Here is a 21,754-nt window from a genome sequence, read left to right as displayed (position 1 = left end):
CTGAGTTTTCTAATTTATAAAGCAGAAATCTGGAGAACAGTTATTGGGATGGACTCTAAGGGCATGGGATAATGGTGGAAAGAACATAAAGTTGGATCAGGCTGAATTTACTGACATGGGCCCACTAAGCAGGGATTCTGCATTTAATGTTGCAGATCAGGGAGTTAAAAAAGGTTCTAATAATTTATTTGCTTGGTTAGCTGAAATATGGATCAAAAGATGGCCTACTTGGCTGGGCGTGGTGGCTCATGCTTGTAATCCCAGCACTTTGGGAGGCCAAGGCGGGCAGATCACTTGAGGTCAGGAGTTTGAGACCAGCCTGGTCAACATGGCAAAACCCAGTCTCTACTAAAAATACAAAAATTAGCCCACTTGGCGGCACATTCCTATAACCCCAGCTACTCAGGAGGCTGAGGAAGGAGAATTGCTTAGACCCAGGAGGCGGAGGGTGCAGTGAGCTGAGATCATGCCACTGCATTCCAGCCTGGGTGACACAGTGAGACTCTGTCTCAAAAAAATAAAATAAAATAAAATAAAATAAAATAAAATAAAATATAAAATAAAATAAAGCCTACTATGAGCAGGCTGGAAATGCCTGATCTCCCTTGGTTTAATGTAGAGGAAGGGATCCAAAAGCTTAGGGAGATTGGAATGTTGGAGTGGATTAGTCACTTTAGACCTACTTATCCCAGCTGGGAGGGCCCAGAAGATATACCCTTCACCAATACTTTGCGAAATAGATTTGTGAGGGGAGCATTTACATCCTGGAAGAGCTCTGTGATTGCTCCTCTTTGTATGCCAGATCTTACGTTGGGAACTGCAGTCACTCAATTAGAAATGTTAAATGCAATGGAAATAATTGGATCCCAAAGTGGCAGGGGCCAAGTTGAGGCACTCAACCATCAAAGGCAAGGTGGATGTAGTTACTATAATGGACAGCAGAGGCAAAGCAGCAATCAGAATAGTCTGATTTATGTAGAGCTCTGGCTTTGGCTAATTAATCACAGTGTTCCTAGAAGTGAAATGATACAAAGCCTACTGCATGCTTACTTAATTTATATAAGCAGAAAACTTTCAGGCTGCATGGACAAAAGACTAATTTGAATTATAAAAATAGAGAATCATGGCCTGTCAATCAATTTCCAGACTGGAACCAGTTTACAGACCCAGAAACCCTTGAATGAAAGGGAGGCCAGTTCTCCTTGAGGAAGAACCTCACTATACTACCAACAATTTATGCAGTTAATCTTTATCCCATCCTTCCCTAAGGAGACCTCTGGCCTTTTACCAGGGTAGCTGTGCACTGGGGAAAGGGGAATGATCAGACCTTTCGGGGACTACTGGACATTGGCTCTGAGCTGACATTGATTTCAGAGGACCCAAAACATCATTGTGGTCCTCCAGTTAAAGCTTGGTTAGCTGAAATATGGATCTTATAGGGCTTATGGAGATAAGGTAATTAATGGCGTTTTAGCTCTGGTCTGACTTATGGCAGGTCCAGTGGGTCCCCAGACTCATCGTGTGGTCATTTCCCCAGTGCCAGAATGCATAATTGGCATAGACATACTTAGCAGCTGGCAGAATCCCTATATTGGCTCCGTGACTGGTAGGGTGAGGGCTATCACGGTGGAAAAGGCCAAATGGAAGCCATTAGAGCTGCCTCTACCTAGAAAAATAGTAAGTCAAAAACAATATCACATCCCTGGAGGGATTGCAGAGATTAGTGCCACCATCAAGGACTTGAAAGATGCAGGGGTGGTGATTCCCACCACATCCCCATTAAACTTTCCTATTTGGCCTGTGCAAAAGACAGATGGATCTTGGAGAATGATAGTGGATTACTGTAAGCTTAAACAAGTGGTGACCCCAACTGCAGCTGCTGTACCAGATGTGGTTTCATTGCTTGAGCAAATTAACACATATCCTTGTACCTGGTATACAGCCATTGATTCAACAAATGCCTTTTTCTCCATTCCTGTCCATAAGGCCCACCAAAAGCAATTTGCCTTCAGCTTGCAAAGTCAGCAATATACCTTCACTGTCCTGCCTCAGGGGTATATCAAGTCTCCAGCTTTGTGTCATAATTTTGTTCACAGAGATCTTGATCACTTTTCTCTTCCACAAGATATCACACTGGCCTATTTTACTGATGACATTATGCTGATTGGACCCAGTGAGTGAGAAGTAGCAAACACAGTGGACTTATTAGTGAGACATTTGCATGCCAGGGGATGGGAAATAAATTCGGCTAAAATTCAGAGAACTTCTACTTCAGTGAAATTTATAGGAGTCCAGTGGTGTGGGCCTATTGAGATATTTCTTCTAAGGTGAAGGATAAATTACGTCATTTGGCCCCTCCTACAACCAAGAAAGAGGCACAACACCTAGTTGGTCTATTTAGATTTTGGAGGCAACACATTCCTTATTTGGGTGTGTTACTCCAGCCCATTTATCAAACGACTCAAAAGGTTGTCAGTTTTGAGTGGGGTCCAGAACAGGAAAATGCTCTGCAACAGGTCCAGGCTGCTGTGCAAGCTGCTCTGTCACTTGGGCCATATGACCCAGCAGATCCAATAGTGCTGGAGGTGTCAGTAGCAGATGGGATGCTGTTCGAAGCCTTCGGCCAGCCCCCATAGGTGAATCACAGCAGAGGCCTCTAGGATTTTGGAGCAAGGCCCTGCCATCTTCTGCAATACCTACTCTCCTTTTGAGAGACAACTTTTGGCTTGATACTGGGCTTCGGTAGAAACTGAAGGTTTGATTATGGGTCATCAAGTCACCATGCGACCTGAGCTGCTTAGAAGGCACAAGTAAGTTACATAAGGAAATGGCTCAAATGCCCATGGTCTCCACTCCTGCCACCCTGTCTTCTCTCCCCAAGCCTGCACCGATGGCCTCATGGGGAATTCCCTACGATCAGTCTACACAGGAAGAGAAGACTAGGGCCTGGTTTACAGGTGGTTCTGCATGATATGCAGGTACCACCCAAAAGTGGACAGGTGCAGCACTACAGTCTCTTTCTAGGATATCCCTGAAGGACAGTGGCAAAGGGAAATCTTCCCAGTGGGCAGAACTACCCTCAATGTGGGTGAGCACCATCCAATCATCTGCCAACTGGGCTAGAATAAAGCAGGCAGAAGGTGGTGGGAGAAGCCGACTTGCTGAGTCTTCCAGCTTTCATCTTTCTCCAGTGCTTGATGCTTCCTGCCCTCGAACATCAGACTCCAAGTTCTTCGGCTCTTGGACTTACAATAGTGGTTTGCCAAGGGGCTCTCGAGCCTTTGGTCACGGCTTCCCTACTTTTGAGGTTTGGGGACTCGGACTGATCCACTACTGACTTCCTTGCTCCTCAACTTGCAGACTGCCTATCGTGGGACTTTACCTCTGACTGTGTGAGTCAATTCTTCTTAATAAACTCCCTTTCACATAGACATATTTCCTATTAGTTTTGTCCCTCTGGAGAATCCTAGATGGGATTCTGTCATTCCCAGATTTTTCCAGGGTTTCCGCCATTGCTTCCCCATTTTCTCACCAACTTCCTTTCAACACACATGACATGGGTTTGACTTCTTTCTCATAGACACTTACTGATATTTTAGTTTTCTGCATTATCTCCAGTTCTTTCTCTTCCTTTGGTCCTGGAAAATCTTGCCACAACTTTGTGTTGTCCAGATTCTTCTTAGGTCTCTGAGCATTTCTTCATTGTCTTTTTTTTTGGATATTTGTTCCATCATCTGTCCACGAAATATTCAGCTTCTAGCATTCCACTTTTGGCCCACTGTCTTTCTCAGTTTTTCGCAGGTTACCACATCCACTCCCAAGGATTTAACCGCCACTTCTATGCTAATGACTTTTGAACCTACAGCTTTAGTCCAAAATCCATGTCTTGTTGCTGTATATCTGTCCTTGATCTCCCACAAGCCAATAAAACTCAACTTGTCCCAAATTCTATATATCTTCTGAAAACCTCTATTTTTCTCTTGCATTCTTTCTCTTCAGTGGTGGATATAATTACAAACTGCTTGGTTATTAAGGAAAAATGCTCAGTGCTTTGAGGATGTTTAGTAGAGCCACTCTCTATCTGTCTAGGATGGGGAGGGGGATGCAAGAAAAAGTTCTCTCACTTAGATATTATTGAGGCTGACATCTCCAGATCTGCACAGCTCAGGAGTCTGACTGCATCACTTCCTTGCCCCAGACCTTCAAGAAAAACATGCAGTGGTGTACCCAGGGGGTAGCCACCTTGATAGAGAGGAGCGTGTTATCATTGTTTAGCATCGTTGGCAACGTGGTCAGTTTTATTATTGTTTTCTAATACTCAACAGACAGTCTACCCACTTTTTGCCTGCACCCAGCATGATCCACTCAAATTGCCCTACTCCTTGGTACTCCACTGAAAACTTGGAGGCCTCCACCCTCCTCTCCTTATCCCCATCTGCCCTTCAGCCAAGGCGCTAAGGCCAAATCACTCTGTTGTTCCTCGTTTCTGTGTCTTCTCTCATGCTCTTCCCTCTGCCTGGAATTCCCTCTACTCCAAACACACACTGTAACTGGTTTACCCCTACTCTTTAAGTTTCAACTTAAATATCGCTTGCCCCAGGAAGCTGTCCCTGCTCACCCAAGGCTGAGTCACATGCCCTTCGTTGGGCTTCCGTGGTATCTTCTAAATACTAAATTTCTGCATTGGCCACATTGTACTCTAATTAATCTGTTCATGATTTTGTCTCTCCCAATTACTGTGTGCCAAATGAAGTAGTCTTATTCACTTTTTTATTCACTGAGATCCGAGGAAACACTACATTATTCATTTTCATATCTCCGGGATCTAGGAAAATACTTGTCACAATATTGATGAGAAAGGTGTTTACATTGTGTTTGTGACATAAGCTTTAAATTCTGCCGAACACTTATTTTCATGGGAAAAATAATATTTGGAGTATGCCCTTAGGGTCTCCCTCCACTTCCTTTCCTGGTACCCCTTAGAAACCCTTATGTGAACCTTTCACATATATATGGAAGGCTCAGGTTGGTCTTCAACACCACTGCCTTGATGCTACAAATTTACAAAGTGGAAGACATTTTTCAGTTTTAAAGCATGCTCTTCTCCAGCTCTCTGCAGAGCTTCTGTTTCTGCAAGACAGTGACTGAGAGTCTTGTATTCAATTATTATTTTATTCATTTAACTGCACCAGTAAATAGTGATAGAATTCAGAACTCAGAGCTACCACAATATGGAATTTTTAAAAGGCACTTGAAATCCTTGACAGCAGAAGCAGGGACATTTAAAATACAGAGGACAGGCAACCAAATTGTGAAATGTTCTGTCTGTAATCTTCATCAAAGATATATGCTTTGAAATGATTCCTATTCCAGGGAAGAAAATACAATCTGCTCCTCTCTTCCCATTACCACTATTTACAAAGCACCACCAAGTCTTACAGATATTTTCTTCCCAGTGTCTCTCATAACCATTCCTTTCTTAAGGTTTCATAAGACCCATATGAATGTTCTTTGACATCATATCATATTATATGCAGTGATTCTTTAAATAGTATTCCAGTGTTGAGATAGTGAAAAGCACTGGAAGCACTGGTGTGCTGGTAAATGTTTCACAATCAGCTCTCTGGGGAAAGAGGCTCTATTGGTAGTGTTTGCCAATCTCCATGGTGTAAATACTCCCACCAAGGCAGATTTCAAGCTATCAACTTGATGTCACTGAATGAGGAGCTGGGGAAAGGTGGAACCCATTGTCTCTACTGAACCAATACAAGCTGCTGTATATCAGCTCTAGCACATTTCTGGATGGACGATTAATTTTTCTCAAGCACCATTTAAGACAGGTTATTCTCAGATTCAGAAATCTACCCAGACTTCTACTGTCTGCCATGGAAATAGAAAAAAAAAAACAGTCTGTCCACTTTTCCCTATCACCACAAATACTGTGTTGGGTGGGCTACTTGATTGGTGTCTGCATTAGCTAGTTAAATGATCTCCTTGGTTCCACTATTACCTCTACAGTTCTTCTCCCTACAGCAACCAGAGTAATTGGTTAACACTAATTTGATTGTGTTACCTGCCCGGAGGCAATATTGCATCACACCAGGAACTATGCCACTGGAGCAACATGGAGTTGTGCAATACCCAGGCTATTCAACCATACTCAGCACCCCGACCTCTGCTTAAAATCCTCAGAGGTTTTCCATTACATTTAGGGATTTGTATAATATTTGTGTTTATATAACATATGGTTTAACCTGGTCTCCAAAGGCCTGCATGATCTGACTGCAGCTTCCTCTTCTGTCCCATCCATGCCAATCTCCCTCTGACTTACTTGGTTCCAGCTTCTCTGAACTTCCCAAATTCCTTCAATTCCTCTGCCATACTAAGCTCTCTCTAGGATCCCACCTGGACCGCTCTTCTTTTTGATTTTCCTCTGGTTAAACTTTCTTTCTGAAGTCTCTGCTCACAAGGCACTTTCCAGAGAGATCTTCTTTGAATCCCTGATCTAAATTAAGCCCCTTCAATTAGTCTCTTTCATGGCACGTTATTTTTTCACTTCTAAGCATTATAGTGGGTACTGTCATTATGAGTGTTTTGGTGTCAATGATGGCAGGCTTTTTTTTTTTTTTTTAATTTTCACCAGGGATGTAGAACCTCCAAATTTACTGTGAGGGGCACAGCCACAGCCCCGCAAAGGTGACAAGATGTGCTTGCTGTTTGCATCTGTTTAAATCATCACTATAAGAAAGTGATTCTTGGGTTTAGGTATGAGTGATAGCAGTTTTTATGACCAGAAAAGATTATTTATGATGAGTTTGGTTTTTAGAAATTAATATTCCATTTAAGGTTATAAGATCAAAAGACTATTTGTCCTTAAGCTTTAAAATTCAAAATAAAAATCACATTGTTCTATTAATGAATAAATAAGTCACTTTTAAGGGGGCCTTTGATTAATGTGTGACCCCTTTTACAAACTTTATTTTAATTCTTTTTTTTTCTTTTGAGATGGAGTCTCGCTCTTTTGCCCAGGGTGGAGTGCAGTGGCACAATCTCGGCTCACTGTGACTGAAACCTCCGCCTCTCGGGTTCAAATGATTCCTCTGCCTCAGCTGCCCAAGTAGCTGGGACTACAGGCACGCAGCACCACCCAGCTAATTTTTGTATTTGTAGTAGAGATGGGGTTTCACCATATTGGCCAGGCTGGTCTCAAACTCCTGACTTAAAGTCAGAAGTTAATCAATTATTTAATTAAATATTATATATTAAATTATAAAGCAATTCTGTTTGATTCGCTCATCTGCTATTAATAAATTCTCCAAATAATTACACATATTCCAAATAGCAAGTGCACAAGGTGTTCCTCAACTTAGCATGAATATATGAATACAATGGGTTTGGCTTAATCAGTTTTCATAATTCACTCTTTTATTTTCAATTACAGATCCTCCTAGAATTAAAATGGGCAGATGAAGCAAACAGTTATACTCCACCAAACATTTGGTGTAGTTTTCAGGAGGAGGTCACTGAGGATACAAATTGACCCTGGATTTGGCTGGGACTCAGGGTTTTGTGTTCTCCCAACATACTGAGGCCCAGTTATGAGGCCTAGTTACAGGAATTTCATAGCCAGAAAGGGTCCCATGTTCACGTCCCTAATTCCAGTGAAATCTGGGTCTGCAACCCTTCTCCTAGGTTCTTTCACTTTGAGATTGGATTGATTTACTCTTTGAATGGCTTTATTCTATTCTAAATTATCTTCTTATTCTTCCGAGCAGGCCAGGCTCAGCTCTTATTGATATATAAATAGAATCCAGTTGGAATTCCATAAATCTCTTTGTAGTTTTGTATAGCTCTATTTACAATGGTAAGATTAGTCTTAATGACAGGAATGGATCTCAATCTACAAACACAGTTCTGCAAAAACTCTTATTTTCTAAATATGTGACTCACCATTAATTTAATTAATTTTTCTAGGTGAACACAAGGCATGGGATTGTTACTTGCTACAAGGCAAGACATACAGGAAAGGGCTGGCAGTGACTCATGGTGTTAAGGTACCAGGGCCAAGTTACCCACCCTACTGGAATTTTTTGTTCTGGGGGCTCACTTTCTGGGATCTAGGGGAGTTGCAGCAGTAGCTGCAGCAACAGTGGATGATAATGAGCAACAGCAAGAACAACACGGTGCTGACGAAGGTGAGGAAGATAATGTAGGCAGCAGTGTCCCACTTGGACTGAAAGGGCTGATCCCTGTCAGCTGTTGGTCTCCCCACACTTCCAGAGCCATTACCCCCAGCTCCTCCATGAACGACAGATCCATTTTAGCAGAAGTGCCCTGGTGCCACCTTTTAAAAATATACTAGAAAAGCACTGTGAAACACATGGGCACTCAGCCACTGTTGACTTTGTGAACAAAAGAAAGAAAGAGAGGCCGGGCGTGGTGACTCATGCCTGTAATCCCAGCACTTTGGGAGGCCTAGGCGGGCGGATCACGAGGTCAGGAGATGGAGATCATCCTGGCCAACATGGTGAAACCCCATCTCTACTAAAATATAAAAAATTAGCCAGATGTGGTGGCGTGTGCCTGTAGTCCCAGCTACTCGGGAGGCTGAGGCAGGGAATTGCTTGAATCTGGGAGGTGGAGGTTGCTGTGAGCCGAGATCACGCCATCGCACTCCAGCCTGGGTGACAGGGCGAGACTCTATCTCAAAAAAAAAAAAAAGAGAGAGAGAAGGAAAGAAAGAAAGAAAGAAAGAAAGAAAGAAAGAAAGAAAGAAAGAAGAAAGATAGAAAGAAAGAAAGAAAGAGAGAGAGAGAAGAAGCAAGGGAGGGAGAGAGGAAAGAAGGGAGGGAGGGAGGGAGGGAAAGGAAGAGTAGGTTTTAATTTATAATTTGAACCTTTATTCAACAGGAATTGAAAATGATATAGAGTCAGTATTCGCCCTTCCCTTTCCTCCTGAGATTTCATCTGGGTTCCAGGTGAACTCAGTGACATCAAGTTGGACAGCTTGAGACTTGCCTTGGGTGGAGTAGTTACGCAGGGAACAAGGGTTTCCAAATCTTTAGAATTTCCTAATAGGACTGTCTTTTGTAATTCATAACATGCCTCTTTGAATCATACCTGACCGGATGCTAATGAGAGAATTCTTAACCTCTAGAGAGCTTCAGGATAGAGCTGATCACCAGGCGACTTTCAGCCCCATCCCCTAACCCCTAACCGTGGGGAGGGGAAGAGGGTCTGGAGATTGAGTTCAATCACCAATGCCCAATCAATCACACCTACATAATGAAACTTCAGTAAAATCTCTTGCACAACAAGGTTTAGGGATCTTCTGAGTTTGTGAACATATTGATGTGCTGGGCGGGTGGATGCCCAGAGAGGGCATGGGCTTTCTGTCCACCTTCCACTCCCTTCCTAGCTCTATGCATCTCTTCCATTTGGCTGTTTCTGAATCATATTCTTTATAATAAAAGTGCAGTGGTAAGTATAGTGCTTTCCTGTGTCCTGTGAGTCTTTCTAGTGAATTATCAAACCTGGTGGAGGGTGGGGAGTGATATGGTTTGGCTGTGTCCCCACCCAAATCTCATCTTGAATTGCCTTGTGTTGTAGGAGGAACCTGGTGGGAGATAATTGAATCAGGGGCTCAGTTCTTTTCCATGCTGTTCTTTATCAGCATGATATGTCTTTATCAGCAGCGTGAAAACAAGCTAATACAGGGAGGGTCATGGGAATCCCCAAATTTGTAGTTGATTGAGCAGAGGTTCAGTTAGCTTGGAGCCCCATATCCAGCTAACATGTGAAGTGGAGGCATTGTTATGCAACTGAGCCCATAACTTGTGAGGTCTGCACTGACTCCAAGTAATTGGTATCAGAGTTGAATTGAATTATTGGACACCCGGTTGGTATCAAAGAATTGGAGAATTGGTGGTCCCTGGAAAATGACAGATTTGCTGTCAGAAAAACAATGCTGTGCTTCATTGGAGCACTACTCCTGTGTGCCTAGAGATCACTTTGCTCTTCTGCACCAAAGAGAAGCACAGGCAGAATCTGTGAGGTTTCAAAGTCCAAGTGCAAAGGCTTCTACAAAGCCATTTCTACTCAATGTTGGTCAACTTGCTGGGCTGGGCCTGGAGAATGTGAGCACCAGTCTCCTCTGCTCTTATGAAGTCCAAACTAATCTTGAATTTGTCGTCCCCTGGAGCTTGGCCTGGGCGATGAGATGGGGTGGAGGCTCCATTTTGCTAAGATCCAACACCACCTAAGTTCTAATCACTTCCCTCTGACTCTCCTCCATACTGGGGAAAAGTTGCCAGTCTCTGGGCCAGAATAGCCTTGCTCTGATTCATTGAGTATCTTCTCAAATCACTATTCATGACAGAAGCTATATTCTATGCCTACTGAAAACTGGGATTTTGGAACTCAAGAGCTAGGACAAGGTTTTTGTTAGTTATATATTGGATTCTGCAATTCATCTATATTCTGCATCATTACCTGCAGAATACCGAGCTGATTGAATGGGTAAGAGCCAAAGGAGAACAAATAATGCTGGGAACAAAACACACAATGAGTAATTTTCCAAAATATTAACTCAGCACACACTTTGACCATTTGTATTAATGCTTATGGAATAGTATTTGATGTCAGTTTTCCACTAGACTGTAAATACCATGAGGACAGGGATTATATCTTGCTTGTTCATTATTGTACAAAAAGTACCTAGAATAGTACCTGCATCCAAAAGAAAATCAATAAAGATTTGTTGAAGTCATTAATGAATTTAAACTCCTTAGTTTGACATTCAATATCTAAGTGATGACTCCCTGCTCTCATAAGCTAATTTTATTCCTGTAGTCACCAACTTTCTATATCACCTGAATTAATATAGTTATCAGCTTCTGTCTGTCACTTATTTAAGATCAGATCATTTATTTGAATATATTGTTTTCTTTGCTAAAAATGTCCTTTCTCCACTATAGTAAAACATCTTCCCCTCTTTCAAACTATGCCTTAAAACTGATCCACAAACAACCTTCCATGATTGACCTCACTTGTCTGTACACTCAGTTTCATTCACTCATCCCTTTAAAAATACATATTGAGTAATTAGTCTGTATTGGACACCATTCTAGGCACTGGGGATACAAATGTAAATGAAAAGCTCTCTGTCCAAATGAATAAAACACAAATGAGGTATTTTTAAATAGTGATAAAGGCTATTAAAATACAAACAGGCCAGGCATGGCAGCTCACACCTGTAATCCCAGCACTTTGGGAAGCCGAGGTGGGTGGACCACTTGAGGTCAGGAGTTCGAGACCAGCTTGGCCAACATGGCAAAACCCGTCTCTACTAAAAATACAAAAAGTAGCCGAGCATGGTGGCAGGTGCCTGTAATCCCAGCTGCTCGGAAGGCTGAGGCAGGAGAATTGCTTGAACCCAGGAGGTGGAGGTTGCAGTGAGCCGAGATAGTGGAATTGCACTCAAGGCTGGGCAGCAGAGTGAGACCCAGTCTCAAAGGAAAAACAAACAAAAAACGTAGGGCAGTGTGTGAGAGAAAGTGATCAGGGTACAACAGAACAACATTAGATAGTGATTCAGGAAGGCCCTAGGCTGGGTGCTGTGGCTCACGCCTGTAATCCCAGCACTTTGGGAGGCTGAGTTGGGCGGATCACCGAGGTCAGGAGTTCAAGACCAGCCTGGACAACATGGTGAAACCCTCTTTTCTAAAAATACAAAAATTAGCCAGGAATGGTGGGACACACCTGTAATCCCAGCTACTTGGTAGGCTGAGGCAGGAGAATCCTTGAACCCAGGAGGCAGAGGTTGCAGTGAGCCAAGATGGTGCCACTGCACTCCAGTCTGGGTGACAGAGTGAGAGCCTGTCTTGGAAAAAAAAAAAAAAAAAGTCGTGATTCAGAAAAGTCCTGTCTGAGCATGTGATGTTTGAGCCAAGGTCTGAATGAAGGGAAGATGTGAGGATGGAGCATTTCTGCTACCATTTTTGTCAGGAGAGTGAACAGGTGCAGAGGGCCTGATGCAAGCATGGGTTGGGGTTCCTGGAAAAGCATAAGTGAGGCCCGTGACTCAAGCTGGAGAACTAAGGAGGAGAGTGGTAAGAGATGAGAGCAGAGAGGCAAAGGTGCCAGGTCAGGCTGTGCCCTGTGGGCAAGGAACAGGAGTATGCATTTTGAACATAAGGGACACCTGGAAGGCTCTGAAACTGGGCCATGTCGTGGTCTGATTATCTTTCAGAAATGTATCTAGCCACTGGGTTAGGGCTAGACTACAGAGGTGAAAGCAAAAAGACTAGGTAGAATTTAATTGCAGTAACATGAAATGATAGCTCAGCATGAACTAGGATGGTAGTGAAAATGGAGAGAAGTGGACAGATTGGAGATCTATGCTTGAGGTCAAGCCAGTAGGGCTTGCTGATGGATTGGCTGGGCACGGGAATGAAGACTAGGGTAAATGGGGAAACAGGAGAATCAAATTTGAACTTGACTTCTAGATCTGGGTTGGTGGTGTCATATGCTGAGATGTGGAACCAGGGAAGGAAAGATTAAGGTGGAGGTAAGCGGCAGGAGTCCAACGTCCTATTTAATTCACCTCCAACATGCCTATTAGACATCTGGGTGCAGATGTCGAGTATGTGTTGGGATATATAAGCATGGATCCCAGAGGAAAGGCAGAACAAGTGGTGGTGAAGAGAGCAGACTCTGAACTCAGCTTAGCCAGTTTCAAACCCTGGCTCCTACCTATGTAGGTTTGAACAATTTACTTAAACTCTTTGTGCCTCAGTTTCTTCATCTATGAATTGGGGATAAAAACAGTACTTACCCCGTAAATTTGTTGTGAGGATTAAATGAGTTAATACATATAAAGACCTTAAGACAGGGTCTGGTATGTAGGGAGTGTCCAATAAGTGTTAACTACTATCATCAATAAGAGGCTGGGATTTGGACACAGCTGAGGGTACAGCTGAGGGCTGGAACACAAATTTGGGAGTCATTAGTGGAATTCTAAAACCATGGGAGTGGATGATATCCCCTCAGGATCTAGTGTGTTTACAGAAGGCGAAAGGGCTCTGAGCCAAGCCTTGGGTCACTCCAACATTTACAGCTAAGGCAAAGTAGCCCTCAAATGAGAGTGAGAAAGAACAGCTAATGAGGTAGAAGAAAAACTGGGAAGGCATGCAGTCACAGAAACTGTGGTAGGTTAAACAGTATTCTCCCCAGAATTCATGCCCATCTGGAATTTCAGAATGTAACCCTATTTGAAAATAGGGTCTTTACAGACTTAATTAGTTAGATCTAATAAGTTCAGATGAGGTCATACTGATTACAGTGGGTCCTGAATCCAATGACTGGTGTCCTTACAAAAAGGCCATGTGATGACAGAAGCAGAGACTGGAGTGAGGCAGCTACAAGCCAAGGAACACCAAGGACTGGCAGGAGTGACCAGAGGTTAGGAATAGTCCAGAAAGATTCTTCCCTAAAGACTTCAGAGAGAGCATGGCCTTGCTGACACCTTGATTTTGAACTTATAGCCTCCAAAACTGTAAGGGAATAAATTTCTTTTATCTTAAGCCATTCAATTTGTAGTCATTTGTTATAGCAGCCTTAGGCATCTAATGAAAAAATCAGGAGGAGAAAGTGTTTTTAAAAGGGGGAGATAATTGGCTAGGTGTGGTGGCTTACACCTATAATCCCAGCACTTTGGGAGGCTAAGGCAGGTGGATCACGTGAGGTCAGGAGTTCAAGACCAGCCTGGTCAACATGGTGAAACCCCATCTCTACTAAAAATACAAAAATTAGCCAGGCGTGGTGGCGCATGCCTATAATCCTAGCTACTTGGGAGGCTGAGGCATGAGAATCGCTTGAACCCGAGAGGCGGAGGTTGCAATGAGCCGAGATTGTGCCACTACACTCCAGCCTGGGCCACAAGAGCAAAACTTCATCTCAAACAAAACAAAACAAACAAGCAAACAAACAAACAAAAAAACAGGTGGGGAGATGGTCAACTCTTTGAAATGGCTGGTGACAAGTAGAATAAGATCAGTACTGACAAGGGACCACTGGATTTGGTGAGGAAGTCTTTCATGATCTTGCTAGAAAACTTTCAGTGAAATATTTGGGGTTGAATTCTGATTGGAATGGATTAAGGGGAGAATAAAAGGTAGGAAGTTGAGGCAGTTGTGATAGACAACTTTTCAGGATATTTTTTGTAGTGAAGTGGAGGTGAGGGTTGTGAGGCATGAAATTCAAAGGGGGGATTTTTTTTTATTTTTTTATTTTTAAGGGAGAGGATCTCACTCTCACCCAGGCAGGATGCAGTGGCACAATCATAGCTCACTGCAGCCTTGAACTCCTGGGCTCAATCGGTCCTCCTGCCTCAGCTTCCCCAAAGGTTAGCACTAAAGGTGTGTGCCACCATGCTTAGCTAATTAAAAAATTTTTTTTGTAGAGATAGGATCTTACAAGGTTGCCCAGACCAGTGTCAAACTGCTGGCCTCACACAATCTTCCTGCCTTGGTCTCCCAAAGTGTTGGGATTGCAGGTGCAAGCCACCGTGTTTGGACACATTTTTTAAACAACCGCCATTCTAATCATGTTTGTATGCTAGCAGAAATGACCCAGTAGAGAGGGGACTTGATGGTATGAGAAAGAAAGGGATTTATTTCAGATTCTAAATGCTGGAAAAAAAACAAGAGGCTGAGATTCAGATTGCTAGTGGAAAATCTGATCTTTGGTTGAAGCCAGGGAACCTCTACCAGGGTACAAGAAAGAAGGCCTAAAATATCGCTATGGTCTGGTCATTTCATGGTAGATAGACAAGGGATTTGATGGATCACCTCGATTTTCTTTCTCTTTTTTTTTTTTTTTGAGACGGAGTCTTGTTCTGTCGCCCAGGCTGGAGTGCAGTGGCGCAGTCTCGGCTCACTGCAAGCTCTGCCTCCCGGGTTGACGCCATTCTCCTGCCTCAGCCTCTCCGAGTAGCTGGGACTACAGGCACCCGCCACCACGCCCGGCTAATTTTTTGTATTTTTAGTAGAGAAGGGGTTTCACCGTGGTCTCGATCTTCTGACCTCGTGATCCGCCCGCCTCAGCCTCCCAAAGTGCTGGGATTACAAGTGTGAGCCACCGCGCCCGGCCGGATCACTTCGATTTTCTCAGCTACTCACTCAGCTGAAAATAGTGGAAGAGAGAGGATGGGTGGTGTGGAAGGTTTGAGAAGAAAGCAGAGCATGCCCCTCTGGGAGTGGGAAACAAATGTACCAGGACAATGCAGTGGGATTGTGGAGTGGGCCTGAAGGCTCAGATTTGAGATTTGTGATTGGTTGTGTGATTTATCCAGCAATATCAGCCACTCAGGTGCAGGTGCAGAGCAGACAGAGAGCCAAGAATCTTTGTAAGTGGCACATTTAAATGACACACCATAGAACCAATGGGGGGTGAAGAGAGATGGCAGGACATAAGGAGAAGATGTAAAGAGCTGGTAGGGTCAGTGGATTGGAAGCTTGATGCTGAGAAGAACACTTGAGTAAAGACACTATTGGCCGAGCGCGGTGGCTCACGCTTGTAATCTCAGCACTTTGGGAGGCCAAGGCGGGCGGATCACGAGGTCAGGAGATTGAGACCATCCTGACTAACACGGTGAAACCCCATCTCTACTAAAAATACAAAAATTAGCCGAGCGTGGTGGCGGGCGCCTGTGGTCCCAGCTACTCGAGAGGGTGAGGCAGGAGAATGGCGCAAAATGCGGGAGGCGGAGCTTGCCGTGAGCCAAGATCGTGCCACTGCACTCCAGCCTGGGTGACAGAGCGAGACTCCATCTCAAAAAAAAAAAAAAAAGACACTATGGAAAAAGGACCAGAACCTTAATAGGAGTGGTCAGCAGGAAAGATTATTGAAAATAAGGTTTTTGCAGCCAGGTGCAGTGCCTCACGCCTGTAATCCCAGCAGTTTGAGAGGCTTAGTAGGCAGGCGGATCACCTGAGGTCAGGAGTTTGAGACCAGCCTGGCCAACATGGTGAAACCTCACCTCTACTAAAAATATAGAAATTAGTTGAGCACGGTGGCGGGTACCTGTAATCCTAGCTACTCAGGAGGCTGAGACAGGAGAATTGTTTGAGCCTGGGAGGTGGAGGTTGCAGTGAGCCGAGATCGTGCCTGCACTCCAGCCTGGGTGACAAAGCAAGACTGTCTTGAAAAAAAAAAAGGAAAAAAAGAAAATGAGTTTTTTGGAAGTTGATGACAAATTAGCTGAAGACATACTATAGACAATCTCCTAAGTGGAAGAGAGAAGGAGTGAGGGATTCAAAAAGAAATAAACCATGGCTCATGCCAGAAAGAGTTTATAATCAATTAAGGGATAAAATATGTACCAAGCAGCTTTATAACATGGCAGCATACGTAGGTCCATCTATCTAACTGGGTCATAAGAGGCTTGAAGGCAGAAATTATGTTACGGTTCATTTACATCACACTTAGCATCTGCAGGAATCGTGTGTTCCAATTCACTTATATGGCACCTAGCATCTAACAGATGCTATGAATATGTGCTCAGTAAATATTGACTGATAGTATCTTTAGTATCTTTGAATAGTGAAGGTATAAGCATGATAAGCCAAAAATAATAATAATAACAATGATGATAGTAAGTGCTTATCTTCGTTTGGGCTGCTATAACAACATATCTTAGATCAGGTAATTTATAAACAATATAAATGTATTGCTCACAGTTCTAGATGTTGGCAAGTCTAAGATCAAGGCAGCAACAGTTGTCTGGTGACAGCCTGTTCCTGGTGATAGTGCTTTCTACGTGTCCTCACATGGCAGAAGGCGCGAACCAGCTCCCTCAAGCCTCTAATTCCATTTATGAGAACAGAGCCCTCATGACCTAATCACCTCCCAGGGACCCCATCTCTTAATACTATTGCAGTGGATAATAGATTTTAACATATGCATTTTGGGGGAACATAAACGTTCAGACCATAGCAATGCTGCTTTCCTTGTGTGAGACATTGTTCTAAGTACTTTATATGTATAATGACACATCTAACCACAAAATCCTGTGAGGTAGGTGTTATTAAATAGTTAATTAGCCAAAGAAAAGTTGAGTACCTTGGCCAAGGTCACACAGCTGGTAAGAGGCAGAACCAGGCTTCGAACCCAGTTAGAGTAACTCTAGTCTGCACTCTCCTAACCGCCACCTCCATTTCCTATTTAGAAAGAGTAATTAAGTAGCCACATTCTACTCAGAAGTCTGTGACCCAAAGCAAACGTTCTTATTTTGTGAAACAACGTGGAGACATTGTATTAGTTCGTTCTCATGCTGCTAATAAAGACATACCCGAGAATGGGTAATTTATAAAGAAAAGGAGGTTTAATGGACTCACAGTTCCACATAGCTGGGGGAGCCTCACAATCATGGCAGAAGGTGAAGGAGGAGCAAAGGCATGTCTTACATTGCAGCAGGCAAGAGCACGTGTACAGAGGAACTGCCCTCTATAAAACTGTCAGATCTCGTGAGACTTATTCACTATCATGAGAACAGCATGGGAAAAACCTGCCCCCATGATTCAATTACCTCCCACTTGGGAATTATGGGAGCTACAACTCAAGATGAGATTTGGGTGGGCACACAGCCAAACCATATCAGACATCAAAGAAAACTCACGGGGGCCTGGTGTAGTGGCCCACGCCTGTAATCCCAACACTTTGGGAGGCTGAGGCGGGTGGATCACCTGAAGTCAGGAGTTCAAGACCAGCCTGGCTGACATGGTGAAACCCCATCTCTACTAAAAATACAAAAATTAGCTGGGAGTGGTGGTGCACGCCTGTAGTTCCAGCTACTCGGGAGGCTGAGGCAGAATCGCTTGAACCCGGGAGGCAGAAGTTGCAGTGAGCCGAGATCACGGCACTCCACTCCAGCTAGGGCAACAAAGTGAGCCTTTGTCTCAAAAAACACAAAAAAAGAAAACTCACAGGGAAGATTCCTGAAGTGTGATTGTCTTTTGTTTATATAGTCATTTCAGGTAAAATAATCATTCATTCATTACTAAGGAGACACCAGTGGGGCTTGAGTTCTACACTCTGTGAACAAACTCATCACCTATCCTGGCATTATCAGTGGGACAGGAAGCAGGTGCAGCATAATGGGGGATATACACATAGAACCCTGACAAGTCTGGGTTGTATCTGAGTTCTGCTGCTGCTAGCTGTGTGACTCCGGACAAGTTACTTGACCCCTCTATGCCTCAGTTCTCTCATTTTTAGAATGGCAATAATTATACTATCTACTTCATAGGTTTTTCATGATAATTAAATGTGATAATTCATGTAAACTACCTAGTACAGGACCTAAAACATAGTAAATGCCCTAAATGTTACTCTTCTAAGTCAACTCCTCAGCATTTCCCTGATTTCCGTGTTAAAGTCCAAACTCCTTCGCATGGCATGAAAAGTCCCTCCTTAACTCCTGGACTGGCCCCAGCTTACCTCATCTTTCCCTCCATTCCCTCTGTAAATCTGAGATCCAATCATAATTGTTTTGTGTATCATTTCTTATATGAACTTTACACTCTGGAAGTAACTCGCAAGATTCGTGATGCAATCAAAATGCAATCTGATTTTATCACTCACTGTCCCTTTCAGTATTCAGAAGGAGTAATTTTTTTCTGCCTTCCAATGGAAACTTGGACAGACATCAAGAATTCTTAATTAGTGGGCAGTCCTACTCACTTTAAGTAAAAAATCAGTCTGGCTTTGGTAATTAGAAATGTGTCAAGATATTAATTAAATGCCTCAATCTCCATTCAAAAAGTGAGAGTTCTGTGCACCTGTGAGGGCCTGTGGTCACCTTATGCTCTCTCTCCCCTACTTAAATCCTCCCCAGGCACCAGCAGCTGCATCAGACCCCACCTAGACAGAAGCCAGCTGAGGCAGTGCAGGTTGCTGGTGGTCTTCAGGTTGTCTGCATCTGGCAGGTGCCTAAACTTGATTCTTTCCCTTCAGGGTGCACATCTTTTTTTTAAAAAATATATAGCAGTTTATTAAAAAGAATATATGGATATGCAGCAGTAAGTGACATAATTGATAAAAGAGGACCCACAATATCACTGATTCTCCTATTACTCCATGAAACTACTCCATGCAGTGATTTAGAAGGGACCCTGGTTTGTAGGGTGCACAGGTTGCTTCACATTATGGAATATATAACACATAGGAGTTGTAATTTCATAGAATCTGAACAGTCGGTACCACTGCTACTGATATCTTAACTGGTAGAAGCTAGCTGGCTTTTTATAACTGATCAACTATTGTGAGAAGCTGTTGTCTCTCCATGGGTTGTTTGAAGATTTTTTTTTTCTTTTTTTGAGACTGGGTCTGGCTTTTTTGTCCAGGCTGGAATGCAGTGGCGTGATCTCGGCTCATTGCAACCTCCGCCTCCTGGGCTCAAGCCATCATCCCATCTCAGACTCCTGAGTAGTTGGGAGGGACTACAGGTGCATGCCACCACACCCGGCTAATATTTGTATTTTTTTTTTTTTAGTAGAGATGGGCTTTCGCCATGTTGCTCAGGCTGGTCTCAAACTCCTGACCTCAGGTGATCCACCCGCCTCGGACCCCCAAAGTGCTAGGATTACAGGCGTGAGCCACCATGCTCGGCCACGCCCAGCTCATTTCTGTATTTTCAGTAGAGACATGGTTTCACTATGGTGGTCAGGCTGGTCTTGAACTCCTGACCTCAGGTGATCCACCCACCTTGACCTCCCAAAGTGCTGGGATTACAGGTGTGAGTCAGCACCCGGTCAGCTGACTCCTATGTATTTTTCAACACTCAGAATGTCTCTCCCCACCACCTCAAGAACCCACAAATGGGCTAATCCCACCCACTTCACACTATTTACATTTTCATGGTAACCTTTTCTCACCTCTATCACAACTAACCCACACCACTTTGTATATCTGTGATAACCAACCTACATCATTTGTGTCTGCCCCCACTCTAAGACATTGGAAGGTCTTGGGGTCAGAGACTCTTGAGATTTACTGTTACATCCTCAAAACCTAACATACAATAAAATGCAAATTTCCGGCCTATGTGGTGGCTCACACTTGTAATCCCAGCACTTTGGGAGGCTGAGATGGACAGGTCATTTGAGGTCAGGAGTTTGAGACCAGCCTGGATAACATGGTGAAACCCCATCTCTGCAATACAAAAATTAGCTGGGCATGGCAGTGGGCAACTGTAATCCCAGCTACTTGGGAGGCTGAGGCAGGAGAATCGCTTGAACCTGGGAGGCGGAGGTTATGGTGAGCCAAGATTGTGCCATTGTGCTCTAGCCTGGGTGAAAGAGGGAGACTGCTCTTCAAAAAGAAAAACAAAAAAAAGTAAATTACCATTAGCAATAGCATAAGGCATGGAGGAATTAATGTAATAAGAGATATGTAAGATCTCTATGTGGAAGCTAAAAACTTCAGCAGGATCTTAGGAAACTCAACAAGCTGATTCCAAAATTGATATGGAAATGCAAAGAGCCAAGATCCTCCCGAAAACAAAACAAAACAAAGAAAACCAAGTGGGAAGATGTGCTTTACCACATATCAACTTCTTAGAGTCACTGGAACAGTTTGGTGTTAGCACAAGGATAAACAAAGAAACCAGTGGGATAGAATAGAAAGTTCAGAAACAGATCTGTTCAGATATGCGCACTCAATTTATGACAGACATGGTGCTGTGGAGCACAGAAAAAACAGGTTTAAAACAAGCATTACACATAAAAAATATTAAATTTAAACTAAAAATTTATCTTCCTCAAAAGACAGCATTTTGAGACTAAAAAGGGAAGCTACATAACAGAACATTTTGCTTGACATATAATTGACAAAGGACTTGCGTTCATAATATGCAAAGAATTACAAAAGAAAACAACAAGCAAAGGACAACGTAAGGGAAAACTGGGTAAAAGATTTGAGCAATTCATCAAAAAGGAAATCTAAAAAGGCCCCCAAAATACGAAAAAGTACTCAACTTTATTGGCAATTAGGGAAATGCAAGTTAAAAACCCCACTAGAATGGTTAAAATTAAAAGGTCTGACAATACCAATCATAGGCTGGGAGACAGGGCAACAGGAACCAGATTGCTATTAGGCAAGCAAGGTGCTGCAATCCCCTTGAAAAACAGTTTGGAGTTACCTAAGAAAGTTGAAGATACGTAGCCCTGTGGCCCAGCAATTCAAGGGAAATGTGTACATGTGGTCACCAGGAAGGCAAGTGCAAAAATGTTCACAGCAGCATGATTCACCATACCAATAGCTCCAAACTGAAACTTTAATGCTCATAAATTCAATGTTCATAAGTACTAGGATGATTAAATCACATTCTATTCATATGACAATTCTATACTACAATGAAAACGAAATAACTGTAGCCTCACGAGAATATAATTGAATCTCACAATGTTAAGCAGAAAAAGCTAGTCACAAAAGAATATCTAGGCTGGGCATGGTGGCTCATGCCTGTAATCCCAGCACTTTGGGAGGCTGAGGTGGATGGGTCATTTGAGGCCAGGGGTCCGAGGCCACCAACATGGTGAAACCCTGTCTCTACTAAAAATACAAAAATTAGCTGGGCATGGTGGTGCACGCCTGTAATCCCGGCTACTCAGGAAGCTGAGGCAGAAGAATCGTGTGAACCCTGTAGGCAGAGGTTGCAGTGAGCCGAGATTGCACCACTGCACTCAAGCCTGGG

The 21,754-nt window shown here is 43.3% G+C and overlaps 1 long non-coding RNA gene and 1 other non-coding gene across 2 annotated transcripts in view; both read right to left on the bottom strand.

The window, feature by feature from the left end:
• LOC131383679 (uncharacterized) overlaps positions 1–21,754 on the bottom strand; it is a 40,144-nt gene that overhangs the window by 12,160 nt on the left and 6,230 nt on the right. The gene's annotated exons all lie outside the window — the stretch shown is intronic.
• Positions 6,644–6,772, bottom strand: LOC116472075 (small nucleolar RNA SNORA68). The gene has a single exon (XR_004248984.1). It is a non-coding gene; the product is annotated as a small nucleolar RNA SNORA68 (small nucleolar RNA).

Source organism: Hylobates moloch, unplaced genomic scaffold (assembly GCF_009828535.3).
Source record: "Hylobates moloch isolate HMO894 unplaced genomic scaffold, HMol_V3 SCAFFOLD_6, whole genome shotgun sequence".
In the NCBI taxonomy this organism is placed as follows: domain Eukaryota; kingdom Metazoa; phylum Chordata; class Mammalia; order Primates; family Hylobatidae; genus Hylobates; species Hylobates moloch.
The sequence above is the reverse complement of the archived record's forward strand: the minus strand, read 5'-3'. Positions and strand labels throughout refer to the sequence as shown.